Source organism: Trichomycterus rosablanca, chromosome 4, assembly GCF_030014385.1.
Source record: "Trichomycterus rosablanca isolate fTriRos1 chromosome 4, fTriRos1.hap1, whole genome shotgun sequence".
Classification (NCBI taxonomy): Eukaryota; Metazoa; Chordata; class Actinopteri; order Siluriformes; family Trichomycteridae; genus Trichomycterus; species Trichomycterus rosablanca.
Window position 1 is genome coordinate 14,391,315 of NC_085991.1, and position 20,510 is coordinate 14,411,824.

General features: G+C 38.1%; 2 non-coding genes across 2 annotated transcripts; both read right to left on the reverse strand.

The window, feature by feature from the left end:
* Positions 1 to 8,367: 8,367 nt before the first annotated feature.
* Positions 8,368 to 8,439, reverse strand: trnah-gug (transfer RNA histidin (anticodon GUG)). Its single transcript has one exon. It is a non-coding gene; the product is annotated as a tRNA-His (tRNA).
* Positions 8,440 to 8,795: 356 nt separating this feature from the next.
* Positions 8,796 to 8,868, reverse strand: trnah-aug (transfer RNA histidin (anticodon AUG)). The gene has a single exon. It is a non-coding gene; the product is annotated as a tRNA-His (tRNA).
* Between the last annotated feature and the right edge of the window lie 11,642 nt (positions 8,869 to 20,510).

A 20,510-nucleotide genomic window follows, 5' to 3' on the forward strand; every position in this document is an offset into this window, starting at 1 on the left:
TGCTGTTGAAAACAAAAGAATTAGTAGTAATTAAAAAAAAATAATTAATCAATCAATTAATTTTTCCAACCTTAAAACTACAAATGATCTAACCTTCACACTTTCTGTGAAAGCAAGAAACAGAACTTTTATAAACCTACATTGAAAAATCTGAGTGCTCACCAAACAATTTCTCTATTGTGTTTGAAATCTTGTTCCCCAAAAGAGTTAGCATCTTTTCCTGTGATTAGCCGTCCTTTGTACTGTAAAATAAAACTTCCTTTCTCGATATTTACTTTTGCAAATATGCTACGACCTGAAAGAGGTCAGCAAAAAATAAATTAAATTAAAATTAGGTGACATTTCCTCAAGCAGATATTCTGACAATACTACTCTTACCTCATTCTGTTGTTAGTTACTTGACTTTTGCATAAAAAGCTAACCATCTTTATCTTAATTCCTAAATCCTTTTAAGAACCCTTTTGAAATCAACTGGCCAAATATAATTTAAAGAGAAAGGTTTTGTACTGTTATTTACTACTTGTTTATTAGGATTTTAATGTCATGTTTTACACTTGGGTTACATTCATGACAGAAACAGTAGTTACTCATTACACAAGATTCATCAGTTCAAAAGTTATATATAGTACAGTTCACAATATTTATATATATATGTATATTGTCTCTAATTCCCCTCATTTGCATGTCTTTGGACTGTGGGAGGAAATCCAAGCGGACACGGGGAGAACATGCAAACTCCACACAGTAATAAGATAATATATAAAATTATATATATAATGTATGTAATATGTATGTATTTTTCCTTAAAAAGGGGCTATTCTAAGAAATAAAGTTGTTTTCTAACGTCTCACCTGCCATGTAATGTGAATTACACATATAGTGTCTGGCCCTTTAAGAATGTTAAGTGCACTATAGGGGTATAGGGAGCGAGTGTGTAGGGAAGAGATCTGAAATGGCACAGTGTCCGCCTTTGTTTCTGTTCTGTTAATCAGCGTTCTGCTTCATGTACTTTTAAGAAACGCAAATCACCACATTTCAAACTAATTAATGTGTATTATTTTTACAAATAGGTGTTTTTAGAGGATATATTCAAAATAAAATACATACCAGGAGATTCACCTCCTGAGAAACTCCTCTGGAGCTCCGCTGTATGTGTTCAGGCTCCTCCGGGCGCGCGGCTGTGTGTATATTTTGGCGGGAGTGTGTATCCAGCTGACGCTCTAACTCACGATTTTGTTGATACACAAGCGCTTACACAAAACCGGTCTGAGGTTTACCGGGACCGTTCTTAAATAAACCAGTAGCCATCGAACCGTTTATCATTTATAATATCTAACTACTGTAGTAGTTGTGTCTCAGAACTACCTACAGATCCAGTCTACTTTTATAAAGTGAAAATCATTATAGGCTTAAAAAAAACAGCATTAAACATGCAGGATTTACAGGGACACCAAAAGTGTCCTTATAAACCCAGAGTCCCCATAATGCTGGTATGTATTCAGGAATATTGTCCCCATAAGTCATACATACCAACACACACACACACACACACACACACACAAACACACAATACAATACAAATAGCACCTGCTCTCTGTGACATGGATGTTTATTAATAAATGAAATGAAGTTGAGCAGATAAAACATGAAATATCTCAGGTTCATCCTGTCTGCAATCAAATAAATGTAAATGTATTTGCATTTTCCATGCTGTCCCAACTTTTTCTGATTTGGGGTTGTATGAAAATAACCATATGGTATATTAAAATTAAGATAGAATGAATTAAAATTTTAAATATGTTATAATACAAGCTCCATATATTTAAAAGTGTAACAAAACAAGAATATGTGATTTGGTAATGAACTTTTATTTAAATGACAAAGGTGCAAAGAAACGACTTAATGTTTTGGCTGACCATCTCACTGATTGATTAAATATTATAAAAACAAAATTTTTCAACAACAGATTGTATTATTTTAGGCTTTTAATTATTTTCTGTACATAAATAAAAAAAAAAAAATGAAACAGAAAAAAAAAAATCTAAATCAGTGTGGAGCAATTTATGTGCCCTCCACACTGTTGGGCAACATCTTTTACAGAGAAGTCTCCTATTGTAAATACATGCTGCATCATGAAGAGATTAATCAGTCTACACTGACCACAGACTGAAGTCTTGTATTAAGCAAAAATGTCACTTGCAAAACTTCATGAATTAGTATCCTTAGTTTCCAAACAATTACTTAATAAGTGAAAATACAGTGGTACCTTGAAACTCGACCTCAGTTGCTTCTGGGATTGGTGTCAAGTTTAAAAAGCGTTGAGTTTCAAGGTATTTCTTTCCATAAGGATGTACAGTATATGTGGCCACTTTGGGGTGGAAGAGGAACTATCACAACCCCAGCAACTGTGACAACGCCACCCCACTTTTATAAAGGGTAGGGGGTCCTTGCAAGGTTTCTCAAATAAATTAGTTTTTTTTCCCAGTGTGTGTTTGGGACCTGAAAGTTACAGTACAATACAGTACAACTACACAGTAGAATAGCCCAGTGCATGATTGAGTACGATAATGATTGAGCATATACGTATACTGTATTGTATGTAAAGCAGCATGTATACAGTGTCTGTCATGATGTGTCACAACTTATTTGGGTCTATTTTCACTATGTGTATAAACAATGTTTGAACTGGAATCCATGGAGAGGCCAATGAATATATATATTTGAATGAAGCTGAGTTCAATCTAACAAAGAGGCGAAGAAGAGGTCACAACATAATTGGTCAACGTGCCATTATAGAAATGCCTGGCCAACGTGGTGGCAATGTAACCCTATGTGCGGCCATCAACAGCAATGGAAATCTGCATCGCCATGTTACATTAGGGCCCTACAACACGGAACATCTTTTAACATTTCTGGATGGTCTAAGGGATGCCTTGTTTGGACTTGTGCAGGGGGATCCTGAGCTGAGGGAGCGACCTGTGTACGTCCCACCATACTCTCCCTTCCTTAACCCAACTGAAGAATTCTTCTCGGCATGGTGGTGGAAGGTTTATGACTGAGACCCCTATACCTGGGAAAATCTACTCCAATCAATGGATGAAGCATGCGAAGAGTAGATTATTTTCTAGGCTGGATTCTTTCCCCGTTGTCTAACAAGGGAGAATATTGCTTGTGATGTTGACGAAGTCCTGTGGCCTGACCCACCCCAAAGGCATGATCTCAAGGCAGAATGAATGGCATTGAATGCTTTATAAACAAATGCTAATAAATATGTTGCAGTTCATATACTGTATGTCTTTATTTGTTGATTTTCTATTGTACATATACTGTATATCAATAGTTTTCTTGAACACACAAAATTCCAGAATTCCTGAATATAGATTTTTGGTTTTTCTATGATAAAAGCAGGGTGTTTTGTATTGTTTTCTGTAGTGTGTAGTAACTGCTGTGTAGTGTTTATGCATTGACTGGATTTGTGTGTAATTTGACAGCAGTGTTTGGTTTTGAGCAGGGACATTTCAGGAAATGTGTTTTAGCAACTCAGAAACTGTAAAATAGTATATTATTAATAAAGTACTGGTATATTAAACAGCATCACCTTCAATAATAATAGTTTTTTTTTTTTTTTTCAAAGGGTTAATTACTTTTCATTTACACTTTACTCTTTGCCTTGTTAGTCAACAAAAGACATTTCCACTGCCCGTTGGTCCAGTGGTTAAATGAGGACATAAAAGCATGAGGCACACATGCATACTTAAGATTTTATTCTTGATGTTGTTATTTCTTATTGTATTGTACTGAATGTTTTGTATTATTGTTATTGTTACTGGTCGCAAGGGTCTTTATCCTCTCAGCTCCAGGGTTCTGTACAATGTCTGACTCTGCACTCTGATCCTGACTTCCAAAGAATTTCCGGGTAAATGAAAATATCACATATAAAGGTGTTCCATCAATATCTTCTCTACTACAGTATCTGACTCCGCATTGTACTACTGCACCCTGCAGCTCACACTGCCACATTTTACAAAAACACAACTTTGACAGCACCTGCTTTCCTCAAAAGAGGATGCTATTTGTCTGTTTATAGTTCACCTCTAATCCACCTAGATAACAAGCTGTTAAAGTCTCAAGTTTAACACAAGTTATCCAAATATACAGCACACTAAATATACAGTACAATACAATTATAAATAGAGATAATGATTATATACATTTACAGCATTTAGCAGACACTTTTATCTAAAGGACCTTACTATTGTGACCATATACATTATACAATGCAAGTGATTGATGGTTAAGGGCTTCGTTCAAGGGCCCAACAGTGGCAACCTCACAGCAGTGGGTTTAAACCCCTTCAATTACTTCAAATTACTAGTCCAGCATCTTAACAACTAATGTACCACTGCCCCTATTTAGATCGATTGCCATTTTACCTCAGTTAGTTTAGGTCTATATTCTGGGAAGGTAGAAAATGAAAAGATTCAATTAATCATCAGCATTATTATGAATAAAGTTATAACACAATAAAGAGCAGCATTTGAATGTACATGCTACTGACTAATCAGACTTTTACTAAACCACTGGATGGATGGATGGATGGATGGATGGATGGATGGATGGATGGATGGATGGATGGATGGATGGATGGATGGATAGATAGATAGATAGATAGATAGATAGATAGATAGATAGATAGATAGATAGATAGATAGTGATATGTGTAAAGTTCAATTAATGTATACAGTGTTTCAGTGCCAACAGAAATATTAGTATCATCTGTATGTTGTTGAAGTTTAGCAACAAACAGATCATAAACTGCAGCTATACTTTATTATCTACATAAAGGTTTTGTTTTTATTTATATACAATGGTTTGTTAGTCTGTTTTCACAATATCCGATAAAGGTTGACATGAGTTGACAAGGATGTAACTGGATTGGGGGTGGGGAGACAGATGTGGTTACATACAGCAGAGACACGTTCAACTCTGGATGTCAGATCTGAATCAGACACTCAGCACAATGATGTTACTCCTCTTCTTCATTTTCATTATTGTTGATGATAATGGTAAGTGATATACAATAGGCATCATATTTAAATATGTTTGTATTAATTTTCTACTATTAGAAACATAAATTCTATATTTAGAAAAATGTGTTTAATATAGTATTAACTAAATGTTATAAATTGTTATAATGTTTTATATCAGAAGCTGCTGAGAGCATTAGACCAGATCAAACCAGCTATTCTTCAACTGAAGGAAGCAACATCACACTGTCCTGTACATATGATGGATCAGTTCGTAGTCTTTACTGGTATCAACAAAAACTTGGATCAAAACCAGAATTTTTGCAGCTGATTGTTGAAGATAGTGAAGATGTTAAAACGGCTCAAATGTCTGACCCAAGAATCTCAATGAAACGCTACAAAACCAAAACAAAAATGGAACTAAAGATCGTCTCTGCTGCAGTATCTGATTCTGCACTGTACTACTGCGCTCTGCAGCCCACAGTGACAGGAAATACAGCTATACTGTACAAAAACCTGTTATCAGAGGAGGGACCTATTAGCATGTTTACATTTGATCACTTGCTGCTCCTTGTATTCCAAGTCTGTTTATCTAATAAACAATCAGTGTTTAACTCAGTGGTTCTTAAATGATTTTGTCTCATTCTTCCTGCAGACACTTCTGAAGGTGTACAACAGCACAGGATGTTGTTCATTATCTGCACATTTGATATTGGGGAAAGTTTAAGATGTCCTCTTAAAGTACACAAGTGTGTACGCAAGATGGCGCCGGTGTGGTTGGCTAGCCGTCAGTGTCACCTACCTGTTGTGTATATGGTGGTATTGTTGGTCTGTGTTTCCGTCTGTGATGCATCAACTCGTTTGGTGTATGACCGTCAAACTCTTATCAGAATACGTTACACGCTTATGGATTTACAGAACTGTCAACAAGAGAATTTACATCCTGAGTTTATTGCCTTGTCCCCTGCGTGTGTCCCGTGTTTGCCTTGGTGCCGGCGGGGAAGGCGCCACAGGAGGCGCGGAAAACGCAGCGGAGTCTGGCTTAAGGTTAGGACACAGATCAGGGATTCTGCAAGGTCCCGATCTACTAACTTTGCACCTGATTTTGTCCACCACTACGCACTGGAATTTAAACCTGTTTATCTCAGGTGTGTTCAGCCTGACATATCGGCGCTCAGCTGGCCTGACCGCCTGACGCCCACTTCGCCTACGAGAACTCGGCCCGGAACCGAGCTCGGCCGCTGTGTACACCCCGATAAAAATGGCACTGGCCAATGTGAGATCGCTCACGAACAAAACTTTTTAATTTTTTAAGTATTTTACTTTCTATTTTTAACTGAGACATGGCTCAGTGTGGATGAATTTAGCCCTCTACTGGAACTGTGGCCTCCGGACTGTTCTTTTTTAAGCTGTCCAAGAGCCACTGGAAGAGGAGGGGGTGTGGCTGTGGTTTTTAATAACCGATTTAAATGTGAAGCTCTTTCAGTCGAACATTTTACTAGTTTTGAAGTGCAGCTTATAAAACTGGATTGTAGTAATTCTCTTATTTGTGCTCTTATATATAGTCCACCTAAAGTGGTTGGTAATTTTATCAATGAATTTTCTAACTTTTTGGCGTGGATTATACCTACTGCAGACAGACTTTTAATTCTGGGGGATTTTAATATTCATGTCTGTTGCCCATACAAACCTATGGTCAGTGAATTTATGCACCTAATAGAATCTTTTAACCTTGTACAATCAATCAGTGGTCCCACTCATAGTCTCGGTCATACTCTTGATCTTGTTTTATCCTATGGTTTTTCTATTAATAATACTGCAATCGAGGATGTTTGGTTTTCTGATCATAAATCAGTATTTTTTAATTTCACATTGCCAATGCAAGCCACCGGCACCAGGGCTACAAGTTGTCGTTATCGGCCTATAAACTCTGCTACGGCAAGCATTTTTTCAGACTCTTTTCTTAAGATGTCCCCACTAGGGTGCAATGTGCTTCCTTTATCTAATTCAACTGCTGATGATTTGGTCACCATGTTTAACTCCACCTGCTCATCCATCCTTGACTCTGTGGCTTCCTTTTTCAACCAGGTGGGCTAAGGGTAAACCCAATCAGCCATGGGGAAATGATAATATCCGCATCCTTAGAAAAGAGTGTCGGAAAGCAGAGCGGAAATGGAAGAAAGACAGGCTTCAGGTACCTTTTGAGATTTTAAAGAGTTGCCTGTTTGCTTTTCAAGAAGCTACTAAGCTGGCTAGAGAAAGCTATTTGTCAAATATTATATCTAGGCACAGTAACAAACCCAGAGTTTTATTTACTACCATTAACTCTGTTCTAAATCCACCTATTTGTTACCCTGTCAAGTCCTCTAAAATTTGTGAGGATTTTCTGCAGTTTTTCATGGGGAAAATTGAGACAATCAGATTAAGTATAACACCCTCTAACAATGACCCCCATTCAAATCTGGGGTGTTCGCACAGCTTCTATCTTTTTGAGCCCATCGCTCTTTCTGCAATGAAAGATGTGGTTTTTTGCATGAAACCCACAACCTCCCCTGGTGATATTATCCCCACTTCCCTCATTATGGAAACATTTGATACAATTGGTCCTACTCTGTTGACTATAATAAATGCCTGTCTATCTTCTGGTACTGTTCATGCTGCTGTGCAGCCCTTACTTAAAAAACATAATCTTAATATTTCTATACTTAATAATTATCGACCAATCTCAAAACTACCCTTCCTTCCTAAAGTTTTGGAGAAAGTGGTGCTTTCACAGCTGTGGGCTAATTTGACAAAAAAATTACATCTTTGAAATCTTTCAGTCTGTTTTTTAACCTTTTCATAGTACAGAATCAGCCCTCCTAAAGGTGACTAACGACCTGCTGCTTGCAGCAGATGCAGGAAAGTGTGCTATTTTAGTGTTATTGGAACTTACCGCCGCTTTTGATACTGTTCACCACAATTTGCTTATTCCATGTCTTGAGCATGTGGTTGGCCTCAGGGGGGCAGCGCTGAGTTGGTTTGAGTCTTATCTTTGCGATAGGACCTTCTCAGTACATGTCGGTAATTTCTTTTTTTTCTGTTTCTACCATTGGCTGTGGGGTTCCTCAAGGATCTATCCTGGGGCCTGTACTGTTTGCTTTATATATTTCCTTTGGGGAAAATCATTAGGAAGTACGGTATTCAATTTCATTGTTTTGCCGACGATTCCCAGCTGTACCTCCCCCTGCGTCCAACCGATTTGATCCGTAGTCAGACGCGTTATCCATTGCACTTGTGACTTCCCTGAAGCTCCGGCCTCGTTTCTTTGAACTTTGAAGAACAGCATACAAAAACATCCTGCCGTGACCCGGATTCGAACCGGGGTTGCTGCGGCCACAACGCAGAGTACTAACCACTATACAATCACGGCATTCCAACGGTCAACCACGTCTGGCTTACGTCCACTGCTCCCTGATGGACTGCAGTTATAGTTCCAACAGAACAAGCCTCTTGAGCTACAGCAATATGGCACAGAGGAACTAATAGGCAAAGTTTTGCTCGAGTCCTATCATAAAGATGAATTCTCATACCGGAGTCGAACCTGGGCCACCTGGGTAAAAACCAGGAATCATGACCGCTAGACCATATGGGAAACTGAAGATCTTACCATCGGCTGACGCCAGCATCAGTCACTTCTTTCCACTTTGACAAGACCTGCATGGTTGGATCTGAGGTACCGAGAACCATACACAAGGAGTTAGAAAGACAAAAAAGGCACAAGGTAACCGAGCCAGCCAGGAGTCGAACCTAGAATCTTCTGATCCATAGTCAGACGCGTTAGCCATTGCGCCACTGGTCCTTGAGATACAGCGCTTTCCTGAAGCATTGGCCTAATTTCTGTCTTTTGACCAAGGAGAGAATGGAAAACTTTGAAGCACAGTATACAAAAACACCCTGCTGTGACCAAGATTCGAACAGGAGTTGCTGCGGCCACAATATACGACCACTATACGATCAGTCACTCCGTTCCACTTTGATAAGACCTGCATTGTTGGATCTGAGGTACCGAGAACCATACACAAGAGATATCTTGTGGCAGTTGATTTCTGAGAAAATTCTGGTCTTCTTTGATATGCTACATGACCACCTTCCTATTGGAAAAACTTGCCCTTGATCCAATATGGCGGCTTTCAAGATGGCGGCCATGTTTCGGACATAGCCTAAAAGATAGGCCCCCTCACCCATTACTTGCTGGGGTATTCAGATATGTCATTTTCCCTTTCGTTTCTGAAATAAAAGAGTGTCCTGAGACTTTTGACTCACCCTGTACATATTTTACAGTAGGTACAGTGCTCTTGTGATTATATGGTAAGCCTTCTTTTTTTCCCTCTAAATGCTTGTGTGCACATTTTTTTACGTGTCTTTCAGTGCACTTTTTGCAAGTGTCTTTGGCTTATTGCTTACCATGATAAATACTTCACTTGAAAATTATTAACCAAATGTACTAACAGTTATGTCAGTGCAATACATTAAATACATAATAATACATAAATCAAGAGTTTAAGTTAATGTTTACATCAAATATAAAAAAGACAGCAGTTCTGTAAGAATAAACATATTACATATAATATTTGCATAAATGATCAGTTATACAGTACAAATAGATGGTAGGTTTTGTTCCACACAGATGTAGTGAGTGTAAGTGTGCACATGATGTCAGGTTCCATCTACATGTTACTAAACTCTGTAACAGGGCTGTACTGCTGGAAAAGGAAGTTAAAAAGAGGAAATGGTTTAATTATGTATAAGATATGATAGCAGGTGTTGAGCTACATTGTTCTGCAGATCAGTCATGGCATTGTTTGCCATTGTTTTAGGTGAGAAATAACATCACATAACACATGAGAACCTTTATCCAAACCTTAAATAGAAGTTACAATGTATCTGCTGCTAGATTCTTCTCAGTTTTTTTTCTTACACTCATATCTTTCAATAAATAAACATTGTTCTTTCTCTGTCCACAGGTTATAACAGTGCACAGGAAATTAATTCAGTTTCAACCACTAAAACTGTCTTGGAGAGAGACTCTGTTACTTTATCCTGCAATTACAAAGGATTTAGTACAAATAATAAGCTGCAGTGGTATCGTCAGTTCTCCACATTCAGACCAGAGTTCATTATTCTGGTTGACGAATATAATAAAGAAGCTCCAGGTTCTAATTTTTCTGCAAAGATAAATGAAGATAAAGATCGAGTGGATCTGAACATCTCCTCTGCTGCAGTATCAGATTCTGCTATGTGACAAGAAATCATTCTATACTGTACAAAAACACCCACCTAAGTTAAATATATTAGTTCCTTTAGATAAAATATGTACATTTCAGAAGCACTTCACATTACAGATAATAAGTGGGTAATGATATGCTAATATTAAGACAACAAATCATATTTAGTCAGAAATTAAATGTCAGTTTCTTATCTGTTACTTTTATATACACCGATCAGCCATAACATTAAAACCACCTTCTTGTTTCTACACTCACTGTCCATTTTATTAGCTCCATTTACCATATAGAAGCACTTTGTAGTTCTACAATTACTGACTGTAGTCCGTCTGTTTTTCTGCATACGTTTTTAGCCTGTTTCACCCTGTCCTTCAATGGTCAGGATCACCACAGAACCACTACAGAGTAGGTATTATTTAGGTGGTGGAGCATTCTCAGCACTGCAGTGACACTGACATGGTGGTGGTGTGTTAGTGTGTGTTGTGCTGGTATGAGTGGATCAGACACAGCAGCGCTGCTGGAGTTTTTAAATACTGTGTCCACTCACTGTCCACTCTATTAGACTCTCCTACCTAGTTGGTCCACCTTGTAGATGTAAAGTCAGAGACGATTGCTCATCTATTGCTGCTGTTTGAGTTGGTCATCTTCTAGACCTTCATCAGCAGTCACAGGACGCTGCCCACAGGGTGCTGTTGGCTGGATGTTTTGGTTGGTGGACTATTCTCAGTCCAGCAGTGACAACGAGGTGTTTAAAAACTCCATCAGCGCTGCTGTGTCTGATCCACTCATACCAGCACAACACACACTGACACACCACCACCATGTCAGTGACACTGCAGTGCTGAGAATGATCCACCACCTAAATAATACCTGCTCTGTAGTGGTCCTGTGGGGGTCCTGACCATTGAAGAACAGCATGAAAGGGGGCTAACAAAGCATGCAGAGAAACAGACGGACTACAGTCAGTAATTGTAGAACTACAAAGTGCTTCTATATGGTAAGTGGAGCTGATAAAATGGACAGTGAGTGTAGAAACAAGGTTCATACTGCCTTTATCTGCCTGTGTAAGCAGTGTAGAATTCCATCCTAGGGCACCTCAGCACAGTTCCAATCAGCAGAATTTGTATTTTCTGAGACTGATTTTCTTTTTAATTTAGCAGTCAGCTTCAGCTGATTTTAATGTTTAGATACTAGTAGATGCGACACAAAGATTCAATTTATAAAGTGTTTTTACATTTTATTTATCTGAATATTGCTTATAACACACAAATAATTTACAGTTAAACACATGATTGATGAGAAGACGTGTATGAAAAGGAAGTAAATTCTTTAATTGGACACAGTGCTTACATATAGAATGAAAGAGTTTTAATATATTTATTTTATATATGACTAACAACACCGTCAACTAACTCCAAAAGTTTCCATCAATGTCTTAGTGAACAATGGATACTGAAACTGATGATGTGTGTAGTTACACTGTAGCATCTGCATTTCCTGTGTGTGGCTGCCTAGAGACTTATGTGATGAGTTTCATTCCATACAGAACTGTTATACAGAGTGCTCATTAAGCTGTGTTCAGAAATGCTTCAACTATGCAACTTGCTGCACATTGGGAGATACATAACACTGATTCTCACTATAGCATCAGGTAATAATGAACATATTTAGTAATAAATTGAGGTTTTTGATTTATTACATTGTTTGCTGACAAATTAATTTTCTTTTTTCTTTCCAACAGGTGGCTTTGCAGATGAAATTGGACCAATAGATGCCAACATTGTTGCAAAAGAAACAGAGACTGTTACTGTAAAATGTTCATATCAGTCCAGCAGCAGCTACATTGGACTTTACTGGTACAAACAAAATCCTAACAGCGCACCACAGTTTTTACTGTATAAAGGTGCAAAAGATTACAGTTTAGTACAGAGCACTCCTGATGACCCTCGATTAAAGACAAACACAGATGATACATCTACTGAACTTATTATTAACAATCTAAAGCTGACAGATTCTGCTCTCTATCACTGTGCTCATAGAGACACCCAGTGATACAAAACTACTGAGATGCTGTACAAAAACTCACATATTTAAAGTTTCTCAAAGCTCAGAAGATCAAAGTTTGTTTTTCCTTTTACATCTTATCAGTTAACCACACACACACACACACACACACAATACAATACAATACAAGTAGCACCTGCTCTCTGTATATACGTATATTGTATTATTTAACAAAACATGGTAATTAACACCCATATTATCCTTGTAAAAAATAATTGGTAATTGTTGTAATTAATAAGCTGTATTTAACTTGGTAAGCTACTTTAGCTAGTTTTACACAACCAAATTTAATGTCTACCAGACTGTAAAAAAAATCTTACTAATCTTTGGCATTACCAATAAGGTGAAGCAGTGACCTCACACTATATTGGTTTATTCAGTTATCTTGTCTGTCTCTTAAAGAAAGATTGGAAGGGATTTGCATAGTTGTCTTTTATCAGTGCATAATATCATTAAACAATTTAAGAAATCTGGACGAATTTCAGTGCTTAACACCCATGATCTCTGATTCCTCAGAGAGCACTGCATCAAGAACTGTCAATTATCAATAACTCATATAACCACATGTGTGTTACTTTGGCAAACCTTTGTTAAGCACTACAGTATAGAGTTACATTCACAAATGCCACTTAGAACTTTACTGTGCAAAAAAGGAAGTCTCATGTTAGCCATGTCCGGAAACAACATCAAGTTCTCTGGGCTTAGATGCATCTGTGATGGATCATCACACAGTGTAAATGTGTGTGGTAAGATAAATTAGTAGACCAGATATTGTTTGGAAGAAATAGACGCTGTGTGCTCCAGACCAAAGACTTTTAATTATGATTTCATTAGACAGTATGGTCTTGCACCATCATGCCTATTTAGTGCATGTTTATATTGCTGCTAAGCCCCATCTGTCTATTTTGCCCATGACGGCTACACTCAAGCTCAGCATTGTCTCTTTTTTGCTAACTATGGGGGTATGCAAAAACTTCATAAGCACGAAAAGAACCATTTAGACAGGGCCTGGAGCTGTGTCAGTGCCCTTGGCAAAGGTCATTTCTTCTGTGATGGCAGCATTAATGCAGAAAAGTACAGGGAGATTTTAAAGCAACATGTGCTGCCTTAAAGACAACATATTTTCCAGTGATGTCCATGCATTATTCAACAAGACAATGCAAAACCACATGCTGAACACATTACAAAGGCATGGCTGCAGTCCTGACCTGTCCCCAATAGAGAACGTGTGGAGACTTTTGAAATGAAAAATGCGACAACGTCGAGCCCGTACTGTTGCACATCTTAAGACGTGTTTGCAGGAGGAATAAACCAAAACAAAAGCTGAAACACTAAATCACTTGGTCTCCTCGATGCCAAAACATCTTTTAAGTGTGGTGAAAAGGAACGGCAACATTACGTGGTAATGTTAACATTAAGTGGTAAATGCTTTACTGTCCCAACTTTTTTGGAATGTGTTGCAGGCCTGAAATGCAGGAATGGATGTTTATTAATAAATGAAATGAAGTTGAGCAGAAATATGATACATGAAATATCTCAGGTTCATCCTGTATGCAATCTAATAAAAGTAAAAGTAAATGTAAGAAATTCTTTTTTTTTATTATTTCCATTTCCCAACTTTTTTTCTATTTTAGGGTTGTACATCAAGCTGGATTCAACTTCTTAAATAGTGGTTGACAAATCAGCTTTGTAGGATTATGCTTCGTCATGGACCAGTGTTGTGTATTTTCAATAGAAGATATATTATCATTCTAAAAATGACTTCATCAGCAAGCCTATTTTTTATTTATGGAAAAAAAAGTGTCCAGAATTTTGATGTAGGCCTGTGTATTGACTGTTCAGGTAATGGTTCTTTACCTGACATGCAAACAGCAGAGGGTGCAAATGTACTGCAGCAATAAATTTGACATTTGCCGTCCCTCAGACAAAGTCAATCATGCCTGTAAATAGCCATCTCCTGAGATTCAAACTTGAGAGATCAAGATCTCTGCAGTGGTCACCTAGAGCATTAGACCAAGCATTGTACCAACCAAGCAACACACCACTGGCTATTACTTTTATCCAATCAGCTACTCTCCATGATTGCTTCTCTTTAGGCAACTGAAACCTATTTTTCTGTTAAGGTGAACATGAATCCAAGTTAACATGGTGTATAAAACTGCATTTAAGGCAGTGACATGATGGTATATATATATATATATATATATATATATATATACAGTGTATCACAAAAGTGAGTACACCCCTCACATTTCTGCAAATATTTCATTATATCTTTTCATGGGACAACACTATAGACATGAAACTTGGATATAACTTAGAGTAGTCAGTGTACAGCTTGTATAGCAGTGTAGATTTACTGTCTTCTGAAAATAACTCAACACACAGCCATTAATGTCTAAATAGCTGGCAACATAAGTAAGTACACCCCACAGTGAACATGTCCAAATTGTGCCCAAATGTGTCGTTGTCCCTCCCTGGTGTCATGTGTCAAGGTCCCAGGTGTAAATGGGGAGCAGGGCTGTTAAATTTGGTGTTTTGGGTACAATTCTCTCATACTGGCCACTGGATATTCAACATGGCACCTCATGGCAAAGAACTCTCTGAGGATGTGAGAAATAGAATTGTTGCTCTCCACAAAGATGGCCTGGGCTATAAGAAGATTGCTAACACCCTGAAACTGAGCTACAGCATGGTGGCCAAGGTCATACAGCGGTTTTCCAGGACAGGTTCCACTCGGAACAGGCTTCGCCAGGGTCGACCAAAGAAGTTGAGTCCACGTGTTCGGCGTCATATCCAGAGGTTGGCTTTAAAAAATAGACACATGAGTGCTGCCAGCATTGCTGCAGAGGTTGAAGACGTGGGAGGTCAGCCTGTCAGTGCTCAGACCATACGCCGCACACTGCATCAACTCGGTCTGCATGGTCGTCATCCCAGAAGGAAGCTGACGCACAAGAAAGCCCGCAAACAGTTTGCTGAAGACAAGCAGTCCAAGAACATGGATTACTGGAATGCCCTGTGGTCTGACGAGACCAAGATAAACTTGTTTGGCTCAGATGGTGTCCAGCATGTGTGGCGGCGCCCTGGTGAGAAGTACCAAGACAACTGTATCTTGCCTACAGTCAAGCATTGTGGTGGTAGCATCATGGTCTTGGGCTGCATGAGTGTTGCTGGCACTGGGGAGCTGCAGTTCATTGAGGGAAACATGAATTCCAACATGTACTGTGACATTCTGAAACAGAGCATGATCCCCTCCCTTCGAAAACTGGGCCTCATGGCAGTTTTCCAACAGGATAACGACCCCAAACACAACTCCAAGATGACAACTGCCTTGCTGAGGAAGCTGAAGGTAAAGGTGATGGACTAAACCCAATTGAGCACCTGTGGCGCATCCTCAAGTGGAAGGTGGAGGAGTTCAAGGTGTCTAACATCCACCAGCTCCGTGATGTCATCATGGAGGAGTGGAAGAGGATTCCAGTAGCAACCTGTGCAGCTCTGGTGAATTCCATGCCCAGGAGGGTTAAGGCAGTGCTGGATAATAATGGTGGTCACACAAAATATTGACACTTTGGGCACAATTTGGACATGTTCACTGTGGGGTGTACTCACTTATGTTGCCAGCCATTTAGACATTAATGGCTGTGTGTTGAGTTATTTTCAGAAGACAGTAAATCTACACTGCTATACAAGTTGTACACTGACTACTCTAAGTTATATCCAAGTTTCATGTCTATAGTGTTGTCCCATGAAAAGATATAATCAAATATTTGCAGAAATGTGAGGGGTGTACTCACTTTTGTGATACACTGTATATATATGGTATATATATTAAAATTAAGGTAGGATTAATTTACATTTTAAATACATAATAATACAAGCTCCATTTCCACTGAAGTCTTGTATTAAGCAAAAGTAGGCAAAACATTTCATTTGCAAAACTTCATGAATTAGTATCCTCAGTTCCCAAACAATTAAAAGTAGAAATAATTGGAATGGTAATGTAACACAGTGGCAGTGATTTATGTTTATATGCTATACCTTGATGGTATCGGTGATGACGTAAGTCCTCGTCACGTCACTACGAGGTGGATGTGTGCTGATGACACTTTAGACAGCGGAGAACAAACAGTTTTCCAACCGCATTACCTTGTGCGCGCTTACTGGAAATGCGTGTTGGGAGACTCCTCTGCTAACCTCTATAGGCTAAAAGGCCTTTACAATGTTAAACATGCATTTGTCATATTTTAGATGCCTTAATGTGTACAAAATACAATTAAATTGGTCAGTAAAATATTGGAAATCTTGTCCTTGTATTTTTGTCACTTAAATAAAGGTTCAAGAAAATGAACAAATCACAGTTTCTTGTGTTGCTGCATTTTTAAAAGTGTCCAAACTTTTCTGAAAATTGGGTTTGTTTTTAGGGGTTTTGTTAGCTCTGTTGTGTGCATAGACTGACAGAAGTAATCCTTAATGTTTTTGCAGACTATCAATTTTATATGACGCTTTTCTTGTATGACTTCTTCTCTTCTTTTTGCACAATGAGACCTGATCTGTACTGTTCTATCTTTTCATTTATTTTGTATTTTGTATTAGGCATGGATGGGGACAATGAAAGCTGCTCTGTATTGATGATCTGTATCATTTTTATTTGACTCATATATTTCTTTGTTTTTCTTTAAAATTATTATTATTATTATAAGTAACTTAAATTATCTGCAGTCCATTTTTTTCAATGTTTGCTGTGGGCGTACAGTGACATACTAAGAATTAATCTGTATTGGTTTTGTACTGGCAATCTGGCACAATAATAAGTGATCTTAATACTACCAAGTGTATTCAATTATGTTTGGTAATGTATAAAACTTGCATGTAATTTGATTGCATGACTTGTGGGTGACTTCTGTCTTCTGGAAAAAAAAATGGTTCATACCATCTTCTGTGAAAAGTAAAAAGCAGCTGATTTGACCACAGTCTAGGTAGCCTAACACTGTATACTAAAATACTGACATATAGTCAGCACAGAGAGAAAAGCATTAAGGAAGCTGCTTCTAGATTTAGACCCTCCTCATGATTCACTATGACTGTGGGGGAAGCCAGATGTAAAAAACAACATGTAAAATCGAGCATTTTCTTTAAAGCTGCTTATTTGAACTGACATTCAGAACAACCATGTTACTCCTTGTTTTAGCATTTATTATTGTTGCTCACACTGGTAAATATATATTTTTTATTCTTTGTTAATTACATTTATTATTATTATTATTATTATTAAAATCTATTTTATTTTTAATATGATATTGGATTGCGTAAATTATGTTTTTATAGCAGAAGCTGCTGACAGCATTGAACCAAACCAAACCAGTTCATCTTCAACAGAAGGAAGCAGCATCACACTGTCCTGCACATATACAGGATCACCATATAGTCTCCACTGGTATCATCAAAAACCTGGATCAAAACCAGAGTTTCTGGGGCTGATTGTACGATCCACAAAACAGACCACATATGCTGAACCAGCTGATCCACGACTGTCTATAAATCTTAATACAGAAGATATGAAAGTGGAGCTGAAGATCTCCTCTGCTGCTGTAACAGATTCTGCACTGTGTTACTGCACCATGGTGCCCACAGTTACAGGAACTCCAGTGATGCTGCACAAAAACTCTTTCATGTGATCATTCATTGTTTTGTTCTCACTAGGTGGAGCTGTTTGCTTTTTAAACAGATGTATTTTATCTGGAATAGTTTACAAAGTAAAACAAGTTTTATCTGTTTTATTCATGTAATTTCCAAATGAATAGACACAATCTTGCTGGTTCTCTTTGTGCTGAGGCTCAGGTAGTAAATTATTGTCAATTTAAATCTTTTCCTTATCACATTTACTCTTTGTTAGCTCATATAGTGCTTACAGTCCCCTCCAAAAGTATTGGCCAATCCCTTTATTTTTGCTGTAGACTGAAAACATTTGGGTTTGACATTAAAAGATGAATATGAGACAAAAGATCAACATTTCAGCTTTTATTTCCAGGTATTTACATCTGGATCTGATACACAGTTCAGAAGATAGCACCTTTTGTCTGAACCCACCCATTTTTCTTGTGAGCAAAAGTATTGGAACATGTGACTGTCAGGTGTGTTTTGTTGCCCAGGTGTGTCCTGTTACATTGATTATTTAAACAATAAATAGCGCTGAATGTCTACGCTCAGTTTCAGATTTGGGTTTTGCCTGTGCAGACTGTGCATTTATAGTTAGAGGAGTAACCGACATGAAAACCAGAGAGCTGTCTATGGGTGAAAAACAAGCAATTGTGAAGTTGAGAGAAGATGGAAAATCAATCAGAGCCATTGCACAAATATTGGCCATAGCCAGTACAACCGTTTGGAATGTCCTGAAGAAAAAAGTTGTCACTGGTGTACTAAGTAACAGATGTCGAACAGGTAGACCCAGGAAAACAACAGTAGTTGATGACAGAAACATTGTGCGTGCTGTAAAGAAAGACCCTAAAACAACTGTTAGTGACATCAGCAACAACCTCCAGAGGGCAGGAGTGAAGGTATCACAATCTACTGTTCGCAGAAGACTTCATGAACAAAAGTACAGAGGCTTCACCAGAAGATGCAAACCACTAATTAGCAAGAAGAATAGGAAGGCCAGGCTGGAATTTGCCAAGAAGTGCAGATAAAGTTTTATGGACTGATGAGACAAAGATGAACCTTTACCAATGTGATGGAAAGGCTAAAGTTTGGAGAAAGAAAGGATTTGCTCATGATCCCAAACATACAAGCTCATCTGTAAAACACAGTGGAGGTAATGTCATGGCTTGGGCTTGCATGGCTTCTTCTGGGATGGGCTCATTAATCTTCATCGATGATGTCACGCATGATGGCAGCAGTACAATGAACTCAGAAGTCTACAGAAACATTTTGTCTGTTAATTTAAAGAAAGATGCAACCAAACTGATTGGGAGATCCTTCATCATGCAGCAAGATAATGACCCAAAACACACTGCCAAAACTACAAAGGAGTTCATCAGGGGCAAGAAGTGGAAGGTTTTGGACTGGCCTAGTCAATCTCCAGACTTAAACCCTATAGAGCATGCATTTTACCTGCTAAAAAGGAGACTGAAGGGAGTAACCCCAACACCAACAAACACAAACTGAAAGAGGCTGCAGTAAAAGCCTGGAAAAACATCACAAAAGAAGAATGCAAAAGTTTAGTGATGTCAATGGGTCACAGGCTTGATGCAGTTATTGCAAGCAAAGGATTTGCAACTAAATATTAAGTCTTATTCACTTTAATCTGTTTTAAGTTGATCTGTTCCAATACTTTTGCTCACAGGAAAAATGGGTGGGTTCAGACAAAAGGTGCTATCTTCTGAACTGTGTATCAGATCCAGATGTAAATACCTGGAAATTAAAGCTGAAATGTTGATCTTTTGTCTCATATTTATCTTTTAATGTCAAACCCAAAGGTTTTCAGTCTACAGCAAAGATAAAGGGATTGGCCTCACTGTTCCAATACTTTTGGAGGGGACTGTATAATGTTAATCTTAATATAACCTTATTCTGTGCATACAGAGCACTGTAATAATATAGTATTTTTTAGATATTACATTTTATTTGTTATTAATTAACGAGTAATTATAAATTATTTAAGACAAATTGTTTGATAGTGCTTTTTATAAATCCTACATTAAGTTTTGTGTTTTGTTTTTTATTGGTGTAGTTGTGTGTCTGTTGTCTGAACAAAATGAATGTTAATTATGTATTTTTAAGTATACAGTAATGCTAACTGTATAATTAAATGTCAGGAACATGTAGCACATGGACCCTCTTTAATTTATGCATTTATTCATTTTAAGAATTAATTTCTGTGGTTCAGCCTCCCAAAAGCCCTGGGCAGGACAGCCTTTGCCTGGAGAAACACAGGGTGGGGGGAAATTATGTCTTTTTCTCTCTCTTTCTTTTTTTTAAAGTAAAACGGAGGGAAAATGAAAAAGCGGGAAAAAGGGGTCTCCCTAGCGCAAAAGGGCCGAGGGAACCCCGGGCCTGGGCTAAGCTAAGGTCTAAGGCGCCGTACCCCTAATCCCAACAGTGCCCAGCAGGGGCCGGTCACCAGCATTCGTCAATTTCTCTTTCGTTTGACCGTTTA